The 9953-nt window shown below is 42.1% G+C and overlaps 1 non-coding gene across 1 annotated transcript; it reads right to left on the bottom strand.

Moving 5' to 3' along the window:
• Window positions 1-663: 663 nt before the first annotated feature.
• Window positions 664-735, bottom strand: TRNAR-ACG (transfer RNA arginine (anticodon ACG)). The gene has a single exon. It is a non-coding gene; the product is annotated as a tRNA-Arg (tRNA).
• Between the last annotated feature and the right edge of the window lie 9218 nt (window positions 736-9953).

A 9953-nucleotide genomic window follows, 5' to 3' on the forward strand; every position in this document is an offset into this window, starting at 1 on the left:
ATGATATTTTGGTATTTCCTCCTAATAACTCTACTATTCTCAGTGTCTCGTGGCAAGGCTGTAGTCCTCTGTTTTTTCATACGGGCATTTATTGAACAATGTCAATATAGGTGAAGCTGACTGAATTGGTTTGGGAATAACTAAAAGAGTCTGGGGTGCCTCTGGTGGCTCAGATGACAAAGAATCCACCTGCAATGCAGGAGACCCAGTTTTGATCCTTGATTCAGGAAGATTCCCTGGAGAAGGGGATCTTCAGTATTCTTGCCTTGAGAATTTCATGGACAGAGGAACCTGGCTGTCTACAGTCCGTTGGGTTGCAGAGTCAGACACAATGAGTGACTAACACACCCACTCAGAAGTGTCAAGATCAGTATCTTCCACCTGTTATTTGCTAAGAATGTCCACAGAAATCGAATCAATGATTCAACAGCAGCTCATTATGATGATCCAATGGAAACCATATCTGCTGAAGGTTTTACTGCAAAGTTCAGCACACCAGATAATTGCAAAGGTTTTGGAATCAGACAAAAGTGAAAGTGAAGTCGCTCAGTCATGTCTGACTTTTTGCGACCCCATTGACCATGGCCTACCAGGTTCCTCCATCTGTGGGATTATCCAGGCCAGAGTACTGGAGTGGAGTTGCCATTTCCTTCTCCAGCAATCTTCCCCACCCAGGGATTGAACCTTGGTCTCCTGCATCGTAGGCAGACGCTTTACCATCTGAGCCACCAGGGAAGTCAGAATCAGACAAACGTAGGTATAGTTTCTGGCTCCACTATGAAAAATGATGTGCCATTGGGCATATCACTGATCTTTTAGGGATATTATTGATTCTTTCCACAAATGTCATCTCATGTATAAAATGAGAATAGTAATAAACACCTCATGGGTATTTGAAGATTAAATAAAACATTGTGTTAGCATGCTAAGTGCAGTACTCAGGAAATGACACTGCTAACAGACCCTGCTGAGTTCCTACCCAATGGCCATTTTAGAGCTTAATGTTACACTGCCAAGCCCTTCACACATGATTCAGCAAAAATTCCCAACTTGTCTAAGCCAAGTGCGCTAGTCTAATGCCCCTCACCAGTGACTGGATGTGTCACTAGTAGTGAATGTGTGACTCAGTTCAAGCTCATTCAGCTGGCCCCACGACAGGCCAGTAAATCAGGAAATGAGGTGTTGGGGCAAGGAGTAGCGACTTTATTTGGAAAGCGGAAGTCTGAGAAGATGGCCAACTAGTGGCCTAGAGAGCCATCTTACCCAAGTCAGAGCTGAGGCTTCTTCTGTGCTAAAGAGGGACGGTGTTCATTTGTTTGGTTTGTTATTGCAAACTTCTTAGCGTCAGAATTCTCTGTTCTTGCAGCTGCCCAAGCAGGTCAGGTCAGGAGGTTCCTGCAAACCTGCAGTAAGACGAAAGCTATTCTCCATTTTGCGATTTTTATCTTTATCTGAATGCAAAAGTGGCACACCCTTAAGGTCAGAAGCTTGAGAATGGGCTATCCTGTATACTTTAGGATATAGGCAATATTCTTAAAGCAAAAGCAACATAGTACAAAGGTTAAAGTAAAAGAAGTAGATGTACTATGGAGTCAGAGTTGTTCTTTCCTACTATCTGGCCCCTGATACAGGAGGGGTAAGCAGCTGGGTGGTAAGAGAGTACATGCGTTTGGACTAGGGCACTGGGAGGTTTCCGGAAGTTTCAAGGTTACGGAGTAGGCAAATAAACACATGATGACAGCTTTCATGCATTTGTAAGTGGATACTCTCAAATATTTGGGATTTGTGAGTAATGAGTGGAAATTTCTGTTTGGGCTGGACTTCATTAGTATCAGTTCTTTGGGAACTGTGCTATGCAGACTATTGCTTTATAAGCATTTAAAAATTGTATGCACTATGGTGCTTTGAAAAAATAGAGTAATTCACTAGTCTTGTTTCTGTGGAGAAAAGACACAAAAGAAAAGCTCTGTCTCTTGGAAACGTTTGAGGTCTTCCTGGAAAATTGTTTTCAGCACTTGAGAGAATGTGAACAAGGGTTTTAACTGACAGATCTTTTCCTTCCTTGGGGGTCTGCTCTACCACCCTTTCTGATGAGGGAAGGGATTTTAATGAGAAAGACTCAGTTGTGGGGCCAATTTGAGTCTCTTTTATTGATATCAAAAGCAGGGTGCTTCCTGAAAAAAAGGAACTGAGAATCATTGAGAACTTCTGAAGTCTGGAAAAGAACTCTGAATGTTTTATAGTCAGACTCCCACTCCTTGATACCCCTTATAAATCTTTGCCCCCAAAGTAGTCCTTCTAAGTTCAATTTGATTTATTTTTATCTTGCTTTTGCTCCTGATAACTTTAAAGTTTTGTGTTTCCAAGAACTTGGAGTGTTTTCATGAATCATGTCTTTTTCTGATTATTTTAAGTTTTTTCTTACTCTGTGAAACTCAGGACTTTACAAAGAAGGATGAGTTAACAAAGGATGAAACCTAGCATCTGTCTGTGAGCTGCGAATTCCTTTCCTTGGGAGTTTCACGGAATAATCTGCCAGTAATATGATGCATGATATTGTCTTGGCAGTTTATTATTTTGAGGCAATAGAACACAACACATTGGAAGCAGTTATCCTGATCTATCATATCAAGAATCTACAATTTATAGCTCTGTCTATTTGGTAGTAAAAAGACACTCCCTGAGAGCTAGAAGGATTGTGCGTATATGTAGTGAGAAGACTATGGTCCTTTAAAAATATTTTGATGTCATTCCATTTATATAATATCAGTGACTAGGGTGAAAATTCATTTGTTAACAAGTTTATATTTTATGTAAGCATGAAATATGTGTATTTGTTAAATATACATTATTATATTTAATCTCCTCTACAGTCCTATGAGGTGAATTATATGAATTCTCAATGCACAGATGAAGAGCCTGAGGTACAGAGGAAGTTAAATAAATTGTCTAAAGCCATATAACAAATCAGTGACAGAGAGACTCAACCCCAGGCTTTTTGATTCTTGATGGTGTTGTTGTTTTCATTTATTCACAGCTGCTTCTGTGAGTACCTGTGGTTTTGATGCAGGATAATACTTTTTTTCATTACCACTTGTAACAAAATATTTCAGAGATGATTTGCTCACCCAACTTTAAGGCCATGGTTAAAGGCCTTCTCAGTTTCCCTTCTGAGTTCTGAGTTTCCCTTCTCAGAACAACTGGTAAAGTCCGCATCCTATTTCCCTTATGGAGCTCCCACACTCCAGGATTATTGTTGTTGTTCAGTTGCTAAGTCGTGTCCGATTCTTTGTTACCACATGAACTGCAGTGCACTAGCCTTCCCTGTCCTTCACTGTTTCCCTGAGCTTGCTCAAACTCATGTCCATTGAGTCGGTGATGCCATCCAACCATCTCATCCTTTGTTGCCTCCTTCTCCTCCTGCCCTCAGTCTTTCCCAGCATCAGGGTCTTTTCCAGTGAGTCAGCTCTTCATATCAGGTGGCCAAATTATTGGAGCTTCAGTTTCAGCCTCAGTCTTTACAATGAATAATCAGGATTTATTCCCATTAGGATAGACTGGCTTGATCTCCTTGGAGTCCCAGGGAACCTCAAGAGTCTTCTCCAGCACCACAATTTGAAAGCATCAGTTCTTTGGCACTCAGCCTTCTTTCTGGTCCAGCTCTCACATCTGTACATGACCACTGGAAAAATGGTAGCTTTCCCTGGCTATTTGGCACCCACCTTAATTTCCCAAGAGCCAGATGGCACAGGGCAGCCCCTATATCCTGGAACCTGTTAATTCAAATTCACTGACCCACAGGAGGCTTAAGAAGCCTAGCACAGTCACCCCACTCGCTGTACTTTCTGCCTCCAGCCCCAGCTGATTGTGGTTCTTCTTCTGTCCAGCCCCGACCAGCCTTGACCATGGCCTTCTGTCATTTGGAGCTGAAGTGATAGAGTTTGCTTTTCCTCACATCTGTGATGGTTGGATGGCATCACTGGCTCAGTGTACATGGGTTTGGGTGGACTCCGGGGGTTGGTGATGGACAGGGAGGCCTGGCGTGCTGCGGTTCATGGGGTTGCAAAGGGTCGGACATGACTGAGTGACTGAACTGAGCATATCATTGCCTTATGCTTCACCCTCAAGAGATTCTTTACATTTGACACAGCACCACTGTGCAGTTTAAATTTGTCTCTTGCCTTCTTAGTTGAACTGTGGTGTGGCTGGAAGAGCTTTGGATGGAGACCCAGGTGACTGCAGGCTCGGACTGGCCTTGAGCAGGCTTGGCTCACCTCCCTCAATCTCAGCTCTCTCACCTGTAAAATAAGTAGCGACTCTCAATGCAGTAGTTCCTATTTCGGGTAGGATCCGAACGTTTTGTGGTAAAAATTGGGGTTGCAAAAGTGCAAGGGTATCTGGGAACACACTGAAAGAGAAATTTTCAACCAGAAGGCAGTGTCTACATTGGGTAGATGTGACGCTTTCAGTATGGCTCATCCACATTTAAGTCATCATAACATGCCAAAAGATGTCATGAAGAATTTCTTTAGTCAAAATGACAGGACAGCACACAAAACTGGCCTCTAGCTAATAAGGCAGTCATGGCCAGTATCTCCTTAGGCTAGTTGGTGGCCCCTTGTTAGAGCACCAGATGCTTGTTGTAGGGTTCTGAGAGTCTCCTTTCCAGAACGCAACCTATGAATTCTAAGACCATTTGTTATAGTTCCTTTGCATCTGTGTTTTGTTCATTCTCTCTCTTTGTTTTATTTTTTCCTGATTAGGAGCTTCAGAAGCTGCTGAAGCTGCAGATTTTGCTATCATTGACCTGCCTTCCTCTTTGCTTGGCAGTTGATGAATCCTTGGGGAGAAGTGTCTGCAATCCTGACGGAGAGCCAGAAAATAGAGCTTCTGTGAACAGCAGCCCCTGGATGCCTGATCTTTCTGAAAGATAAGCTCTTGATCAGGCAAGCAGGGGCTTAATGATTTATGCCTTCATGCCCGACTCTAGATAAAGTTAGACTATATCCTAGAGTGTGTATAGAAGGAAAAGTTATTATAGCACTTTACTGGTTGGTGATACATTCTAAAAAAAAGAGAGAGAGACGTATTATTAAACAGCTTGTATTTGAAATGGTTTCCAAATTTCAGCAGCCCAGGGATAATGATAATAATAGAAGAGGCAGTCTTAAAACACTTTAGGGAGTCTCATCCTCTTCCACCAGGCTTTCTTTTTATTTAAGATTTAGCTTAGAGCTTTGTTCTGTATTTGTATTTTAGAAACAGAATGGGTGAAATATAGCATTTCTAAGGTTTAGAAGAAGCATGAGTTTTTTTAAAACCTCTCCCTATGTTTTTTCTAAAGAAAATGATTGTATTTTAATAACCTAAATAAGAGATGGGCTTAAGATCCCACCTTAGAATTAAAAATAGGGTGAAGAATAAAGTCAAGAGTCTAAGTTATAATACTAAATCATTCTAGAATGACTGAGAGGTTTTGCCTGTTTTGTTATTGATTAGCTGTCTCACTTAGATCCACCTCTTTGTGACCCAATGAACTGTAGCCCATACAACTCCTCTGTCTATGGAATTCTCAGGCAAGAATACTGGAGTGGGTAGCTATCCCCTTCTCCAGGAGATGTTCTTGACTCAGGGATGGAACTTAGACCCCATCCCCCACCCCCAACACACACACATTGCAAGTGGATTCTTTACCATCTGAATCGCCAAGCAAGTATTTTACCACTTAGATTCTATAATACTCTCTCCTTCATGTCTATCCCAATTCGACGTATTCCATGAGGCTCCTTACAGGTCATGAGCCACCTCCTTGAATGGAACTTTCCCTAACAGGGCAGACCTTGATCCTCTAGGCAGTTGCCCTCAGATCGCTTCACTGTTTCTGTGTCCTCATTTGGTTTCAGCATGCTCTTTCTTCAGACCACTGACAGCTTCTGGGTCTCTAAGGGACTTCCCTCAAGCTGCTGCAGCCCCTTTGCCTGCATGTTCAAGGGGCCCTAAGAGTGGGTTTGCTGGGAGCGCCCCTGTTTTCCAGAGGCCCTGGGCAGGTGGGTGACCGGTAGAAGCGTGGGAGCTCAGGACTCTTTCTGAAGAGTTCTCACGATCCAGCCTTCTCATGAAGGACCTGGTTGGAGTCCTCTTCCATAAGACTTTGAAATAGCTTCTTCCTCTTCCCTGTCCTAATTTCCTCATTTCCTTAGCAGTTTATTTTGAGAGCGTTTTCATAACGCACATCCTATTGCAAAGTCTGCTCCTGGGGAACTTGACTGAAAATACAACTTTCCTGGTATCCCCTTTCTTTGAGTTCTAACAGCAATCTTTGGTTGAACGCTAGTAGTATACTGTGTCACATTGCTCAATCGCTTTTCACTCCAATGAGATTGTGATCCCTCTGATGGTGGTTGGAACCCTATTTTAATGTCTACTGTTTTTGCTTTATCCTGCATCTATATCCAAAAAGATTTTAGGAGTTTTACAACAAATGAGTAGGAAGGATAAAATAAAAACCAGTGGACAGAGGACAAAGGATGGGAAACAAAAAATAAAGGGAGGTGAAAAGAAGATAAATCAACAACAATTACTGACTGAGAAAAGCAACCAAAATCAGGAATAACATTTAGCTTGTATCTCTTAGCAGCTAGGACAAAAATGGAAACATGATTCCCTTGCTTAGTTTTCAATGTTCAGTAGTATACAGTTGCTTTGGTTATCTATTGCTGTGTAACAAATTACCTCCAAATTTAGCAGCTTGAAACAACAAACAGTTATTCTCTCTCACAGCTTCTCAGGGGCAGGAAGCAAGGAGCTGCTTAAGCGGTGGCTGAGGCTCACAGTCTCCAACTGCAGTCAGGCTGTTGGCAGCAGCAGCCGTGCAACAGGGCTTCCCTGGACCCAGATCATCCAGTTCAAGCTCACTGGTGTGGTTGCTGGCGGGCCTCAGTTCCTCGCTGGCTGTTGTCCAGAGGCTTCCCTTCTACGACAGGTACTTCTTCACAGGTGGCCTGAATGCACGCATGACACAACAGCTGGTTTCTCCCAGAGTGAGTGATCTGAGAAAGGAGAGGAAGCCAAAACAGAAGATGCCGTTCTTTATGTGTCCTCTGGGAAACGCTAAGCTGTCAGTTCTGCCATGGTCACTGGTTTCCCAGTCCATCCCCAGTGCGACAGGGAGGGGCCTACACAGTGTGTGAGCTGGGTGGAGCTGGAGATCCCGGGGGCCATTGTGGAGGATTATGACCACAGAAGGATGCCATATGCATGCATCTCTCCTGAAAGCGAGGAGTAAAATTGATAGTGCAAGGGAGGATTACACATGTGCATTCTTTGTATCCACGTACTTGTCATGTGAAGGGTTTTCAATGAATATTTATGGATATGTAAAGCCTACTAGTCTTCTAGGATGCTCTCTATAAAGAAGAGTAAGTCAAATGAAGCTATTCAGAATAAAATACTCTGTGCTGGATACTACGCTGGATGCTGATTTAGGTACTTGCAAATCGATCTTCTTTTATAAAGTGTGGTAAGTATGTCACTTCCTCTTTATTTCTAATGCTAACACTCTAAAACGCGTGCTTAGATTTCTTCATCAGTTTCTCAATGAACCTGCCTTTGTCTAAATTCTCTTCATCCTATATCTCCCTTTCATCATGTCATTATTGCTTAATGACTCATTACTAATAGAATAAAGTCCAATCTCCTTGACTTTTTCAAAAGCAGAATTTATCTATCCAAGTTTTTATTCCATTGCTTCCATCATGAGCCCTTTATTTCAGCCTGGAAGTATTATAACTGTATTCCAGATATCCATGCCTTTTTTTCACTCAACTAATTTTTGTAGCTGTTTAATCCCCTTGGAATTTCTTATTCTGATATATGTTACCACCAAGTGCTTGCTGAGTTGACCTCAGTATTTCCTTTTTCTATTCCTCTGTCTTAGTTTGAGATCTCAGTGTTTCTTAGCTAGATTATTAACTTTTTTTTTTTTAACTTTCTGCCTTCTTTCTTAACCAATCCATGCTCCCTATTGCTCTATTGTTTTTATAACATGTCACACCAATCATACCATTTCCTTGCTTAAAAGGAACTCGCTTAGATCTTTCGCTCTTTTGAAGCTCTGTGATCATCTGTATTGTCTGGGTTACTCGTTTTGATGTTCTGTAACATGTTTCCTCCTATTATCACTTAACTTTTCTCTTTCAGTCATTTATTCATTTATTAATTCAACATATCCTTTGAATACATATGATATGCCACATACCATGCTAAATCCTGGGGGATATAAAGATTAAGAGAAACAGACCCACTTTCTGCTTCCATGGTCTTTAGAGTTGTGATAAATAGGGACAAAATTAAGTAATCACATTAAAGAGAAAGTGTTATAAAGGGAGGACACGTGGTTGTATAAAGGCATATACACAGAAACCAGCCCGAGACCCAGGCTTTCAGAGAGGCTCCTCTGAGGAAGTGCCTTCTGAACTGGGATCTGAAAATGGGCAGAAAGCATGTAGTAAAGAGAGCAGGAGAGCGTGAGGGTGAGAGAAGGCTTTAAGTGATGCAGTGACATGGGTAAAGGCTGTGTGATGGGGCAAGTGCATCGAAGAAGGGCGGGGTGACTGGACCCAGGAACAGAAAAAGGACATCAGTAGAAAAACTGGTGAAACCTAAATAACATACGGCGTTTAGTTGATAGTAACATACTAACGTCAGTTTCTAAGTTTTGACAAACATATCACAGTAACAGAAAATGGTGACGCTAGGGGGAATTGAAACTGAGGGCGCTGTGTATGGAAACGCTCCACTACCTATTAGCTTTTCTGCAAATCTAAGATTACTCTAAATTAAAAGATTATTTAAAGAAGAAAGAAAGATGGAAAGTTCCAGGGACCTTGTGCACCATCTTAAGAATGTTGGTCTTTATCTTGCAGTGAGTATAAGGCTGTGATGGTTTCAGACAGTGGATGACACAGCAGAGCTGCATGTGAAAATATCACTGGGATGGGGGCAGTATGAATGGATTAGAGGGGCAACTGGGTGGGCAAAAGAGGCCAGGTGGGGCACTGTTAACAGTTATTTGACAAGAACTAGATGAAGGTGGGACAGACTCTCTTTAGTAAGATATGCATATTCATCAGACATAGTTCACGGATGAATAAATGACTAGACAAATACATGAACTAATGAGAAAGGATCAGATCAGGTGAAGTCAGCCTTGGCAGGTGCGTGGGGACACTGTCCCAGACTTGAGGACTGGAACCTGTGATTTCCGACAGAATCAACAGACTCTTCCTCAGGGCTTTCCCTCTTACTGGCAAGGACCTTACTCCAGAAATGGGTGGTTCCTTGTCTTATTTTCAGAATGCCCAGTGCTTGCCCACAGGTTTTGGGAGGGGCACTGAAAGTAAAGACAGAGCTTTGAGATACACTTGGAAAGAAGATTTGAAAGTATTCGACACCAGAAAATGTAAGCAAGTCAAGATGCAGTGAGACATCTGCACAACGGCTCCTTATTTGGAGCAAGTTCATTCTGCAGATAATTTGTATTTTGCTCTTTTGGCAATAGAAGCGATGTTAACTTTCTTAGAGCACCTGTAATTAGAAGCTCTTCACCTCCTGAGGGAGTTTCTAATTTCCTTACAGAGAAAGGAAGCCAGGGGAAGGGCTGTGTATGGGGAAGGTGCTATACCAAGAGTTCTGTTTTCTCACTTTGGTGAGATCCAGCAGTTTGGGCAGGGGCAGGTCTGCCTTTTCTGCAAACTTTCCTCATTTGAAAAGACAGCTTATGGTTTTTAAAGAATTATCTCTTGAACTAATTAGCTTGAAGATCAGGAGAAGACTGCTGAGCTGCTTTCAATCTAGAGGAAGAAGAAACTAAGAATGATTAATATTCCAAGATTATTTCAGCCAGGCAACCCTGAAGATCCCAGTTTCTCTCCTAGAACCTTTCTTCTAACATC

The sequence above is a fragment of the Odocoileus virginianus genome, chromosome 8 (assembly GCF_023699985.2).
Source record: "Odocoileus virginianus isolate 20LAN1187 ecotype Illinois chromosome 8, Ovbor_1.2, whole genome shotgun sequence".
Lineage (NCBI taxonomy): Eukaryota > Metazoa > Chordata > Mammalia > Artiodactyla > Cervidae > Odocoileus > Odocoileus virginianus.